Source organism: Nicotiana tabacum, chromosome 11 (genome assembly GCF_000715075.1).
Source record: "Nicotiana tabacum cultivar K326 chromosome 11, ASM71507v2, whole genome shotgun sequence".
NCBI lineage: Eukaryota > Viridiplantae > Streptophyta > Magnoliopsida > Solanales > Solanaceae > Nicotiana > Nicotiana tabacum.
In genome coordinates this window covers 38,955,770-38,971,572 of record NC_134090.1, presented here as the reverse complement: position 1 = coordinate 38,971,572, position 15,803 = coordinate 38,955,770, and positions in this window count along the sequence as shown.

Below are 15,803 nucleotides of genomic sequence, written 5' to 3'. Positions count from 1 at the left end.
GGGTGGAAGCAATGAATGAAGAAATAAAGACACTTGAGAACAATAATACCTGGGAAATTGTCACACTACCAGAAGGTAAGAAACCCATAGGGTGTAAATGGATCTTCAAGATCAAATACAAAGCTACAGGTGAGATTGAAAGATTCACGGCTAGATTAGTAGCAAAGGGGTATAGTCAAAAGGAAGGGATTGACTACCAAGAAACATTTTTACCTGTAGTGAAAATGGTAACTGTTAGGACAATTTTGGCTTTAGCAGCAGCAAAACAATGGCATATATACCAAATGGATGTGTATAATGCCTTTCTTCAAGGAGATCTTCATGATGAAATCTATATGGATTTGCCCCAAGGATTTTCAAGTCAGGGGGAGAATAAAGTAGTATGTAGACTAATCAAATCCTTGTATGGGATTAAACAAGCACCAAGGCAATGGAATGCAAAGTTATCAGAATCTTTGTTAAATTTTCAGCTCAGACAAAGTCAATTTGATCATTCTCTATTTATAAAAAGGACAAGTGAGGGAAGTGTAATGGTACTAGTCTATGTTGATGATATGTTAATCACAGGAGACAATTTGAAACTAATTGAAGAAACTAAATAGTCCCTGCATAAATCTTTCAAGATGAAAGATTTGGGAGAGTTAAAGTATTTCTTAGGTATTGAATTTGCAAGGTCAAAGCATGGAATTATCATGCATCAAAGAAAATATGCACTAGAACTCATATCTGAAGCTGGATTGTCAGCAGCTAAGCCTGTTGTAACTCCTATAGACACCAACATGAAGCTCACATAAAAAATATATGATGATCAGATTGGAAAAGGTATCAAATCTGAAGAAGATCCTCTCACTGATCAGCAAGCTTACCAAAAACTCATTGGGAAACTGTTATATCTAACAGTAACAAGACCCGACATATCATTTGGTGTACAAACACTAAGTCAATTCCTTCAACAACTTAAGAAGTCTCACATGGATGCAGCATTGAGGATTGTAAGATATATAAAAAATTAGTCAGGTCAAAGAATACTTTTATCCAACAAATCCAGCAACATTATTACTGCATATTGTGATGAGATTGGGCTTCTTGCCCTCTTACCAGAAGATCTGTAACATGATTCCTTATTAAAATTGGAGATTCTCTAGTTTCATGGAAATCTAAGAAACAAACTACAATCTCAAAGAGTTCAGCAGAAGCTGAATACAGAAGCCTAGCAACAAGTGTAGCAGAGCTGATGTGGCTCATTGGACTACTGAAAGAAGTGGATACATACATTAAACTACCAATTGAAATATATTGTGATAGCAAAGCAGCTATTCAAATAGCTGCTAATCTTGTATATCATAAAAGGTCCAAACACATAGAAATAGATTGCCACTTTATAAGAGAAAGAGTTCAACAAGGTTTGGTAATCACCAAGTATATTGCAACAAAGGACCAACCTGCTGATCTCCTTACAAAAGGGCTTAGTAAAGTTCAACATGAATATCTAAACTCCAAGCTAGGTGTTTTAAACATCTTTACACCACCTAGCTTGAGGGGTAGTGTTAAAGTATAAAAGAGTAGTTTAGTCATTTCCTATTGAGTTGTTAACTTAGTTAGTTTATTTAAACTAACTCCTTTGTAAAAAAAAGTGAAGTTTTATTTTCTAATACAAGAAATAGAAAGTTCCGCCTACTTTCTCTCTCTACTCAAACTCTCTGCTTCATATTCTTCATACTCTTCATACTCTTCATCTCCATATCAATTACATCTTCTTCCTAGCTGAATTATAACATTTATAAACTTCAGTCATTCTTTAGATATGAATGCTAAAAACAGCTATTTGTGAACTTTCCCCTCTTGATTAGAAAGCTATTTGTGAACTTTCCCCTCTTGATTAGAAACACTCACACTTACTCTAGGTGAATCCAAATTAATCGCGTCAGTGATTTTCGGATACCATATGGTTAAATTTATTTTTAAAGAAAGGTATAACAATAGCGCTAAATGAGCTCGACCAATCCTCCATTATGAATATTCTTGAAGCACATCATAGGAAAACAAAACAACTGAACAAGTAGCTAATCCACTGGCCAACATGGAAGCTTCATGGAATTTCTTACAACTTTTTTTAGTCTGATTAGCCCCCAGAAAATGTATTGCCTATTGTGAATGACCAAATGCGCGCCATATGTATCATAGGAATCAACTATTCTATTGATGCTAGTATTTTGTATATATATATATAAGATTATCGTTTTGACCAAACAAAAATTAATTAACAATTAAAAATGTCTCACCTAGAGTGAAGGGTTAAAAAGAGAAGAACGCACCTGCCCTAACCGAAAAATGTGGAAATGCATAAATTACATCTCTTAAATATTCACTTTAAATGAAGCAAAATCACTCGGACTAGCCTTTTCTTAGAGATTGTCTTAGATATTAGGGAAATAGAACAAAGAAACCAAATGCAAGTTTCAGCCCCAGCGTCTGTGCCATTCTTTTTTCTTTTGATTTTTTGTTCTCCTTTTTTTTTTAAGGGAAACAATATTCAAATATTAGCATTCAAAAGACTAATTCACCCAGAAGCAAAGTGCAAGTTTCAGCGTCAATGTTTAAATTTGTGTTAGACCTTGCTTCCCCTTTTATATTCTTACATATTGTCCTTAATTTAATTTCTTGTTTGTCTTGATTTTTATTCTCCTTTGTTTTAAAAGGGAATAACCTGTTTAATTACTTGTATCGCTGATATGAATTATGTCAAGATTATTCTTGTTAACAGAAATGGCAGTAAATGTAAGGGATATAGTAGATATGCCCTAAATCCAATATCATATTTGATGATCTGAACATATTTTTGTGAACGTCATTTGATATAATATATATGACATTTGATATTCTTTTATCATTATTATTAATTGCTTGATTAATTTGATAAGGTCTTCGATTAAATTTTGAGACTTGACATTGTGATGGAGATCATGATAATGAGAGTGAAGTTTCTTATAATTTAATCTAAATTTGTTCTTGATCGTAGGATTATTAATTTGGACATTAGTAATCCGGTTAGATCAATATTTATGTGATCGTCTTTATGGGATAAAGATTAGTTGATCTCATTAACTAAATCACATAGATAGATGATGCATATAGAGATATGATCATTGAACCGACTCATTGGATAATTCTTAATGGTTAGAATTACCATAAACTGTCAATAGGATATTCTCTTGAAGAATGTGATGTAAGAGTTTCCTTTGACCTGAGATCGTCATAGTAATTGACAAGTTATTTATTGTGCTTTGATACTAGACACCTATGGCCCTAGGGCGATAGTTGAAAGGATATTGGGTACGATTAAATACTTGTAGAATTAGTGATTGATCAAGATGGAATCTGACAACTCTTGGTAATGAGTTTAAGCTCCATGTTGTCATGAATTATAAACGACCAAACTAATACCTTGGCCAGGGCAATTGAATGAAAGAAGAAATGAGTTTCTTAGGTCATTCAATGGTCGATTATATTTGACATGAACACGTAGTTGGGTCGCCTATTAGGATTTGATAATTGAACCATATCCTAGGGTGATCCAGAGCTATAAGGACAGAAAGAATTACTATATTATTCTTCTACTAGTTCTTAAGAATAATTTTATACTTCATTCTATCCGGTCGTTAAGGAGTGTTGCTAGACGCCACCCTTGATTAGTATATCGATGTGATCAATTTACTACCGGCTTAGTATTGAACCTATGAGGTCGCACACTAACGAGTGTTCTAATCTTTGTTAAAGGATTAATTAACTTACTATTTGATAATTAAATTAAGGAATTTAATTAGTCAAATAGATTCAGTCATTAGTCCAAATAAAATATTATTATATTCTTTGCTAGCACAGAGGATATAATTAATATTGTGAACAAATTAAAGTTTTCTATTTGGAATAGAAAATTAAATTATCTCTTGGTTAAAATATATATGTGATATATATAATTAATACTTATTTTATATAAGATATGTTATATAAAATAGTAATAAAATATTGATGAAAACTTACTTGTGAAATCCAATGTTGAATTGGATTCACGTTAAAGTCCATCAAAGGACTAGCTGCCAACGTGCACATATAATCCTATTTGGAATGGGATATATTTTTTCAATGAAATTTTTTTACAACGTCTATTTTTAGAACTAGATTTGTACCCAAAGTAATTCACCACCTTAACCAATAGGAAATAGGTTTAGGTAATGTTATAAAGGGGGTCATGGGAAAGTGCCGTATGTATTCCTTTTGAAACAAAACACTTTGCGAAAGTGTATGATTAAAAATAGTTCTTGAAGAAACCAAAAAATTAAGAGATATATTCTTGACAAGAAAATCAATTTTCTTGTTGCATTATTTGCTGGAGTTTTGAGAAAATTTCAGCACAAGTTTTACATTGAATTTGTTCGCGATTTTATTAATCAAAGAGTTGATAGCAAGGATCGATTTCGGTGTGGATACGCATAGAGTCTCGCACTATCGAAAAATTTGAAACGAGACTTTCTTCACCAGGTACATCTTAGATTCGATCTTTGACATGTAAATAAATTTTAAACACTAAAAGATCTGCCTAAGATTGTTATTGTCTTCCGCTGCGTGTTACGAACACCTATACGCAATCCTTCATTAAATTCCATGAGGAAATATCCACACGAAAAGCAATTCTTTGTGAAATGTCAACAAAAACTCGATCTAGGTCTATAAAAATTACAATGTAGTGTGACATTGGGGTGTCTCTTGCACAATACATACACAATAGATATGGGTTGGATTTTTCATTATATATGTATGTACCTTCTTACTTTTCTTTCTTTTTCTCCCGAATGCAGTGGAAAAATTATAAATAAATAATAGCGCAACCTCACCTCCACTTCATAATCTCCTCAAATATAATACTCCTAATCAAAAGGAAATGTATTGGAAGAATAGCTAGACGTGATAAAAAAAAAAATTGGCTTTAAGAGGAGGATATAAAAGGTTAGGAAGTCAATACTCTCTCTTAGGGGTGTATATGGACCGGGTTGGTTCGGTTTTGAAAAACCAAACAAACCAACTATATCGGTTTGGATTGGTTCGGTTTTGTCGGGTTTTCGGATTTTTTTTTATTACATGAATATTATTTCAATCTTACTTTGTTAAAATTATAGATAAAGCTTTGATAAGTGAATATATGTTTAGTAAATATGGAAAAAAATTGACAAATATATGATCTATTAAACTATTTTTATGGGAGAATTTTTTTAGTAACACATGATAGTTATATTCTTTGTCGTCTAATAATAATTTATCGTTAATTTACGCTTTCAAGGTTAATACATGAGAGGATCCCAAATATTTCTATATTTTCTAAAGAAAATTCACTATAAAGTCTTAAAAATATAAATAAAATTTATATATTTATATGTCGGTTTGGTTCGATTTTTTACTCAATACCAAACAAAGTCAAACCAAACCTAGTCGGGGTTTTTAATCGGTTTAATTTGATTTTTTGGTTTGGTGCGATTTCCGGTTCGATTTGAATACCCCGACTCTCTCTTTCCCCACGTTGAAATTTGAATGAATGAGCAGCACTATAAGTTTTACGTGGGGAAGAAATATTTCTTTTGAAACATATATTATTAAACAAGTAGCAAGGACTCTGTTCTAAGTGACACTTGTTTATAAAAAATTTGATTTAAGAAGTATATGCTTATGACTCAACGTTCGTTCATTCTACTCGAGATTCGTTTTAAAACATGAATTTTGATGACAACGTGCTTATATGGTGGCCAACATTAGCACTCAAGGTGCTATTTGGATTAGGGGAGAGGAAATCATTTTATAGGAAAGTAGTACTCGCATTTTTCTGATGAAAAGTTCATATTTGATTTTCTTTCTTCCATAAAAAAAATCCGTCTTCCTATAAAATTTATGGGCGGTCATTCAGCTTTATATTCATAGCCAAAAGTTATTTTTCCTTTTTTTTGTTACGTAAAAGTTATTCAACTTTGTATTCATTATCCAAAAATTACTTTTCCGTCTTTTGTTACACAAAAATTATCTTCTTCTTTTTTTTTGAAGAGAATTTTTTTATTTTAACCAGTTTGTCAATGTACGACGCCTACTCTTTTTGACTCAAATAGCAAGTCACAGAAATAACCACAAAACAAAACAATTTAGTCAATCTGCTGCCTATCATTTTACATAAATCAGCAACTTCATTGAAGTGCAGTCCTGTCCCTTTCCTAGCTTGACACTAACTACAAACTAGGATAACAATTTAAGCTATTCAATCTATGTCCCCATTTACATTGTTTTTAACCTACTAGGTGCACTAGAATCACGATTTCCTTGATTCTGTCCAAAGCTCCTGTAATGACCCGACTTGTCGTTTTGTGAATTAGCATTTCGTTCAGCAACTTAAAGTCCCGAGCATCTTCTTAATGCGTATTATGACATGCGCGCATGGTAGAGTTTGGTTTTCGGACGATTCAGGATCAAATTGGAAGAACAATTCTTATTTAAGAAGCTTAAAAGAAAAGAGTTGACCGGAGAGTTGACTTTTACGTAAACGACCCCGGAATGGAGTTTTGATGATGTTAATAGTTTCGTATGGTGATGTCGGACTTACACGTATGTCCTGATTTGTATTTGGAAGTCCGTAGGGCAATTCGGCGAAAGTTAGAAAATTGAAGTTTTGAAACATTCATAAATTTGACCTTAAGTCGATTGGTTGATATCGAGGTCGGAATTCGATTCCAGAAATTTGAATAGCTTTGTTATGTCATTTATGACTCGTGTGCATAATTTAAAGTCATTCTGAATTGATTTGATACGTTTCGGCGCAAATTATAGAATTTGGAAAATTCATAAACTCATTATTCGATTCGAGACGCAATTCGTAATTTCGATGTTGTTTGACGTGGTTTGAGGCTCCGACTAAATTCGTATTGTATTTTGGGATGTGTTGGTACAATTGATTAAGGTTCCGAGGGCCTCGGGTGGATTCCGGAAAGTTAACGGACCGAATTTTGGACTTGTTGAGACTGCTGGAATTTCTGGGTAGCAACTGGTGCGATTGCTTCTGCGATGTCTTGGTCGCAGAAGCGTAAAAAATCTTCGCAGAAGAGACGGTGGGCATTCTGGGCAGAGGTTGCAGGTGCAACGCATTTTGCGCACCTGCGTGATCGCAGAAGCGCAAGAAGGAACGCAGAAGCGGCTGATCCGCAGATGCGCGTTTGGCATCGCAGAAGAAAAATGCTTCCGCGGATGCGAGGCTTCAGCTGGGCAGTGTACTCCGCAAATGTGAGTTTTGGCTAGCAAAAACGAGCTCGCAAATACGCAAATTATGTCCGCAGAAGCGGAACTGGACCAAAATATAAGGACCAAAAATGGTCATTTCGCCATTTTCGATCAGGATTTTTGGAGCATAATTCTTGGGCGATTTTTAGGATTTCTTTACGATTTCAACTTGGGTAAGTGTTCTATATCCGAAAGTGATTATATTTCATAAATCCATGGCTATATTCATCGTTTAATTCGAATTTTAATGGAAAAAATCGGGATTTTTGCAAAACTCTTCAAGAACTAAAATTTAAGATTTGGGAGGTCGAGTTATTATTGGAATTTAATAAAATTACTATGGTTGAACTCGTATCGAAATGGGTGTTCGGATTTCGCAAAAATTCTATCGGGTTCCGAAAGGTGGGCCCGCGTTGACTTTTGGTTGACTTTTTAATATGAAATTTAAAGTCGACGTTTTCTTATCCGGAATTATTTCCGATAAATTTTAATGAAGTTATATAATTTATTGGGCTAGATTAGAGTTGTTCGGAGGTCATTTCATGCTAGAAGGCTATTTTGGAATATCGGCGTAACTTCAAAAGGTAAGTATCTTGCCTAACCTTGAGTGGAGGAAGTACCCCTTAGGCATTGAGTCTTATTTGGAAATTGTGTAATTTAAATCCGTGTATGCGAAGGTGATGAGTACGTACTTGACTTATATGTACAAATTATATCGGTTAAAATTCTTAGACCCCCTTATGTATTAAACTAGAAATTGTTGACACTTGTTAAATCTTTTATTTGTCATGTCGCATTCTTTACTTCCGAGTTGCTCCTAAATGCTTATTTAGAATTATTACTATATTGTCCATTCGTGAGCATTTCCATTATCAAGCTGCCGTGTTCGTGGAATAAATTTCATTATTGATTTTTAACTGCAAATAATTAAAGGAAAATTTAGTTAATAAGAAGCATAAATTATTTACCTAAAGTTGTGATTAAAGGATGTTGTTTTCCTTGCTGAATTACTTTTCAATTATGTTGTTATTATTAGGAATTTCATTAATATTGTGTGTGGCCTTGGGCTATTTGCTGTGAAGTTAATTGATTTCGTCGCACCTTTGGAATTGGTTGTGGCCTATGGGCAACTTGTGATATAAATTATATGTGTTGTGTTGTTGTGATAATATTCCTTGTAAATTGTTGCGTAATTTGAGTTATTATTGTGCAGACATAAGGGTGGCTTTTATACAGAGTGATAAGGGAGGCTATTATAGGACCGATAAGAATGGCTATAGGAGCAATCAGGGTGGCTATAGGAGAGATAAGGGTGGCTATTGTCAGGGATTTTTATACGATAATGTGGGGTTATTGCGTTGGTAATTTTCATGAGATGTTGTGATTTTCTTTGTGTTTGTTTTTATCTCTTGTGCAACTCGTCTTGTTGTTTCGGTAAACTTGATAATAGTCTGATCTATATTGAAATTGTGAGCTTGTGACTATTGCCGGGCGGATTATGTTATTGGTACGTGAACTGCCCGTACAAATGTGATATTAAATGTGAGCACGAGGTGCCGTGAAAATATGAAAGTGGGCTGAGACCCGTATTTTATAATTATTAAAGGAGGTGTCACAGGGTGACTTTTATTTGAAATAATTATATTCGAAAGATATTTATTTGAAGGAATTATATCTGAAAGATATTTATTTGAAGGAATTATATCTGAAAGACATTTATTTGAAAGACTTATATGTGAAAGATTTATATTTGAAGGACTTACATTTGAAAGACGTATATTTGAAGGACTTGATTAATTGGTTGTACTTGTGTTCCTTATTCGTTTGAGCAATATTTATGATGTTCTTGTTGCCTTGTTGTTCATATCCCTCATTGATTATTATTGCTATCATTGCTAGTTGTTTTCTAGAACTATTGTATAATGTTATATTGCACATGTTATTTGACTAGTGAGTGTCTTGACTGTACTTCGTCATTACTCCACCGAGGTTAGTCTTGATACTTACTGTATCGACTGTGGTGTACTCGTACTACACTTCTGCATATTTTTGTGCAGAGCCATGTATTGGAGATATCGAATTCGGACAGGGTTAGAGTGTGATTGCAAGGATTCAAGGTAGAGCTGCTTGGTCGCCGCAGTCCCTTGGAGTATTCTATTTTATTGTACTGTCAACTCTTATTCGAACAGTATTGTATATTCGATCCTTGAGATCATTGCATGTATTCAGTTAGAGTTTGTGACTCTGTATTACCAGTCTTGGGAGATTGTTATAATTATTTCCGTTGTTGGTTTCGACACATGTATTAAATTATCTATTTCAAAAAAAGAAAAGGCTTGAATTATAATTAAAATCGGATTACTTAGTCTTATAGACTAAGTGCTATCACGACGCATATGGTGGGATTTTGGGTCGTGACAAGTTGGTATCAGAGCTCTAGGTTCATAGGTTCTATGAGTCACGAACGAGTCTAGTAGAGTCTTGCAGATCGGTACAGAGACATTTTTACTTATCTTCGAGAGGCTACAGAACTGTTAGGAAATTTCCACTTCTTTCATTCCTGTCGTGCGGATTTGTTGATTTTGGAATTTGAGCTTTTATATCTCTATTCTCTCACAGATGGTAAGGACACGTGCTATCGGGTCAGCTGAGCAGACACCCACACATGCTGCTAGGGCTGTGATAGGTCGGGGCCGAGGTAGAGGCCGAGAAGGGGAACGCGCCGCTGCTAGACCACCTGTCAGAGCAACAATTGAGGAGCCGCCAGTAGCTCTAGTTGGGGGACAGGAACCGGAGGCGCCTGTTGTTACACCGGGACTTCAAGAGACTTTAGCATAGTTCCTGAGCATGTTTGGTATATTGGCTCAGGCAGGATTGATCTTTGTTGCACCAGCTACTTTGCAGATTGGGAGAGGAGCTCAAACTCCCACCGCCCGTACTTCAGTGCAGCGGGTTCACATTGGTCAAGTTTTGGGTATGGTGCCGGCACAACCTATTATTCTGGTTCAGCCTGAGGTTAGGCCAGGGGCCTCAAAAGAGGAACAAAAGAGACTTGAGAGGTTTAAGAGGTATAATCCACCTACTTTTAGTGGCACAGCTGCCGAGGATGCACAGGGATTTCAAGAAAAGTGTCACTGTATTCTCTGCACATGAGTATTGTGGAAGTGAGAGGAGTTGCCTTTACTACATTTCATCTATCAGGAGTAGCGTATTAGTGGTGGCAAGTTTATGAAGAGGGCAGACCACCCGATGTCGCACCACCTATTTGGGCTCAACTTTCAGAGATATTTTTGAAAGATTTTGTTCCCTAGACTCCCCGATATGTGTGGCACACAGAGTTTGAACGGTTGCATTAGGGCACCATGATAGTGTCAAAATATGCCATCAGGTTCCGTGAGTTAGCCCGTCGTACACCTACTTTGCTTCCTACCGTCAAAGAGCGAGTCCACAGATTCATTGAGGGGCTTGATTACGATCTTAAAATATGCATGGCTCGAGAATTGCAGATTGATACTCCATTTCAGCAAGTAGTGGAGATTGCGAGGAGGATTGAGCGTGTTCGAGGTGAGGAAATGGAGTCTAAGAAGGCCAAAGGTCTCGAAGCTCTGGAGGGTTTAGTGGATTTTACTCTTCAGCTATGACATATTATGGCAGAGGCTTGAGCAGTCGGCCAGCTCAGTCCGCACATCAGATTATTCGGGGTGCTCCAGTTTATAGTGCACCACCGATACGAGATTCTTACAGTGGTTATTCTAGTTATTCGGCACAGACTCAGTACGAGCAGCCGCGACTTCAGAGGGGTTGTTATGAGTGTGGTGATACTAGGCATATCATGAGAGATTGTCCCAGACTTGGGAGGGGTGAATTTCATCAGAACACTCCAGCTACAAGCTTTATTCCAGTTGATACTCCACGTGCACAGTCAACTAGAGGTGGAGGACAGGCGGGTAGAGGGCGCCCTAGAGGGGGAGGCCCATCCCGTTGATATATTTCCCATGGGATGACTGAGGCGCTACACTAGATGGTGTCATTATAGGTATGATCATGATTTGTTATAAAGGAATATTTTCTTAACTCGATTCGATTCTGCGTATCGAGGTGAGTCCTCCTATCATACTTCACTTATGGGTGAGCTTCGTAATCCTGTACTCTGCTTATGTGTTTATCCCTGTTGGGAGATTTGGTGGTGTTAGCCCGTGTTTATCATTTTTGTTTTGTACACTATTGAGCGCTATTAGTCCAAAAGTGACTTTCTATTACTCGCTATAGTGAGTTTTGATGTAAATTCGGGATAGTTTGATTAAAATTGGTGAGTTTGATTGCCCTACTGGTATGGGGGTTCATTATGTTTTGTGAAAAATTAGTTATTGGAATTTATTAAAAGAAGAAAAAGAAATGGAAAGTTTCAGTTGGCACTATGTGCAAAATACCTGTGACTCAGAGCTGAGGATGGAATCCTCGCGTGTTAATGTGAATTGATATGTTTGAACCGGGCTACGTGTCGTGATGGAAGTTATATCAAGATGAGATACTTGTAGTTAAATTCATATGTTTTAATTTCTCCTTTGTGAAAATTATTGGCATTATAGTACTAATAGGGAGTCATGCATGTAGGCTTATTTGATATTTCTTTTATGTTTTCTTGTGTATATTTAACCATAATTGTATTGTATTTATTGTGCTTTAGCCTACAAATATATGCCCATGTGGTGTTAAATGTGGCTCGATGATTTGGGTTAATAATTACGAGGTTTTCATGTTCCTCAAATCGTTGTCAGTATTGTGAAGGTTTGAAACAATGCTTGAATTGAGATGAGATTAATTACCGGGGCTATAATTGATTATGGGCAGCTATTGGGGCTAAAATTATTATTATGGGCCTATGTATGATGTGTTACATTGTATGAAGGCGTCGTGCGAGTGTAGGCACGAATTGCTACAGCCGGTTGAGACTAATACCATGTGTTGATGTGAAAATCAGTCCTTTTAAAAATATGTGGAGTGTAAGAAAATTTGTTTTAAGGATTGTAAGTGTAAAAAGGAGAAATAATCTCAACTGAGATGGTGTTGTCAGACCCATGCTAATTTGTGGTGACGTAGAATCACCCACGAGTAAATGTATGAAGAGTACACTCAGTAATTTAATGTCCTCAGAAAGATTCTTTGCACGTTCGAGGACGAACATATGTTTAAGAGGGGGAGAATGTAATGACTCGACTTGTCATTTTGTGAATTAGCATCTCGTTCAACAACTTAAAGTTCCAAGTAGCTTCGTAATGTGTATCATGACTTGCGCGCATGGTAGAGTTTGGTTTCTGTTCGGGATTAAATTGGAAGAACAATTCTTATTTAAGAAGCTTAAAAGAAAAGAATTGACCGGAGAGTTGATTTTTGTGTGAACGACCCCGGAATGGAGTTTTGATGATGTCAATAGCTTCGTATAGTGATTTCGGACTTAGACGTACGTCCGGATTTGGATTTAGAAGTCCGTAGGGAAATTCGTCGTATTTCGGCGAAAGTTAGAAAAAATTGAAGTTTTGAAACACTCATAAATTTGACCGTAAGTCGATTAGCTGATATCGAGGTCGGAATTCGATTCCAGAAATTTAAATAGCTTCGTTATATCTTTTTATGATTCGTGCATATAATTTGAAGTCATTACGGATTGATTTGATATGTTTCGGTGCAAATTATAGAATTTGGAAAATTCATAAACTCATAATTCAATTCGAGGCGCAATTCGTAATTTCGACGTTGTTTGATATGTTTTAAGGCCCCGACTAAGTTCGTATTATATTTTGGGATGTGTTGGTATAATTGGTTAAGGTTCTAAGGGCCTCAGGTGGATTTCGGAAGGTTAAACGATCGGATTTTGGACTTGCTGAGGCTGTTGGAATTTCTGGGCAGCAACTGGTGCGATCGCTTCGGTGATGTCTTGGTCGCAGAAGCGACATCACAAAAGCGTGAAGCTCATCGCAGAAGTGGCGTTGGGCAGTCTGGGCAGAGGTCGCAGGTGTGATGCATTTTGCGCACCTGCGTGATCGCAAAAGCACAAGAAGGAACGCAGAAGCGGCTAGTCTACAGATGCGCGTTTGGCCATCGCAGAAGCGATTGCACAGAAGCAAAAAATGCTTCTGCAGATGTGAGGCTTCACCTGGGCAATGTACTCCGCAAATGCGAGTTTTGGCTCGCAAAAGCAAGCTCGCAGATGCGCAAATTATGTCTGCAGAAGCGGAATTGGACAGAAACATAAGGACCAAAAATGGTCATTTCGCCATTTTCGATCGGGATTTTTGGAGCACAGCTCTTGGGTGATTTTGAGGATTTCTTCGTGACTTCGACTTGGGTAAGTGTTCTATATCCGAAAATGATTATATTTCATAAATCCATGGGTATATTCATTGTTTAATTCAAATTTTAATGGAAGAAATCAAGATTTTTGCAAAACTCTTCAAGAACGAAAATTTAAGATTTGGAGGTTGAGTTCTTATCGGAATTTGATAAAATTGGTATGATTGAACTCGTATCAGAATGGGTGTTCGGAACTGGTAAAAATTTTATCGTGTTCCGAGAGGCGGGCCCCGCGTTGACTTTTGGTTGACTTTTAAATGTGAAATTTAAAGTCGATATTTTCTTATCCGGAATTATTTCTGTCACGACCCAAATTTTTCCACCTTCGGGACCGTAATGGCGCCTAACATTGTACTCGCTAGGCAAGCCAACGTTGCCGAATATTACACCTTTTTCCTTTATCCTTTTTATAATTAAAAGTTAATAAAACTAAATTAGCGAAAATAAAAGCGGAAGTACATAATTTAAATGATTACCCATATACTATTAACGAAAGCCAAAATAGATACCACCCACAAACTGGTGTCACAACTCACGAACATTTTATGAATACTACAAGTAGTGGTTTGAAACAAAATATATCTATCTCGAAGAAAGTAAAACTGAAATGAAGTAAAGATAGGAGGGGACGCCAAGGCCTGCGGACGCCTGCAGGACTACCTTGGGTCTCCAAATGCAGAATCAGCAACCAACCTCTCGATCAGCCACTACCAGCTCCAAAATTTGCACAGAAAGTGCAGAGTGCAGTATTTGTACAACCAACCCGATGTACTGGTAAGTGCCGAGCCTAACCTCGACGAAGTAGTGACGAGGCTACGACGGGGCATAACAATATATATAACTTGCAGCAATTTATACTAAGACAGAAAAGATTACCGGGTAAAGTATAACAATAACTTGCATTAAGTAAAAAAAAAGGCAACCTAGGCTTTCTACCAATACTCAGTTATAACCAATTTTTAAGAGAGTTTCAATACTATAATAATGAATCTCAACAGAAAAGAATACATAAATAACACTTGATGTAACGCGCATCCTGATCCCTCCATATAATCAATCATAGTATAAACATTCATCCTTATTGCTCCTTGTTGCGGCGTGCAGCCCGATCCCACCAGTCCAACCTTATTACTCCTCAATATATTACCCTTATTTCTCTTGTTGCAGCGTGCAACCCGATCCCACCTGTCCACCCTTATTACTCCTTGTTGTTGCGCGCAACCCGATCCTACCTGACAAACACATTCACCCTTATTCCTCATGTTGCGGCGTGCAACCCGATCCCACATCTCAATACCAATCACAAAATAAGAACAAGTGTTTCACAGTTTAGCTCAAACCCTCCACAACATTTATACCTCAAATCATAACCACAGGGGATCTATATAATTATGAAACTTCAACAGTTATTACTACACAACGAGACCAATCAAGGTGTACCATGAAGCACCAACAAACCAACTTTAACCAACAAGGTGATAAAATAAAACTAAGAAACAATTAATACTTCAATAAAGAAAACAACAGTTAACATGAAGCAATTAGATATGAAAATATTTATGAGCAAGTAGCAATTAAGACGGAAAATAATATAATAGGAAACATGGAAGGGAACATGCTAAAATGATAATTTGGTGGCGCATAGGTACTCGTCACCACACCTATACGCAACACACATGGAAATTCACATAGCAATTAAGTCAGGGATCTCTAATCCCTCAAGTCAAAGTTAGACTAAACACTTACCTCAAGCCAACGTGTATTTCAAAGCTCAATCACCGCTTTACCTCTCGATTCCACCACCAATTCACTCGTATCTAGTCATAATTAACTTAATAACATCAATAAATGCTAAAGAAATCAATTCCAATGCATAATTATAGGTTTTCCAACATTTTCCCCAAAAAGTCAAAACCTGACCCCGGGCCCGCTCGGTCAAAACTCGAAGTTCGGACCAAAACTCGATTACCCATTCACCCCTAAGCCCGGATATACAATTAGTTTTGGAATCCGACCTCAATTTGAGGTCTAAATCCCCAAATTTCGAATTTCCTAAATTCTACCCAAAAACACCCAATTCCACCATGAAAAACCCTAGATTTTGTGATGAAATCTTGTAAAAAGATGAAATGGATTGAAAGAAA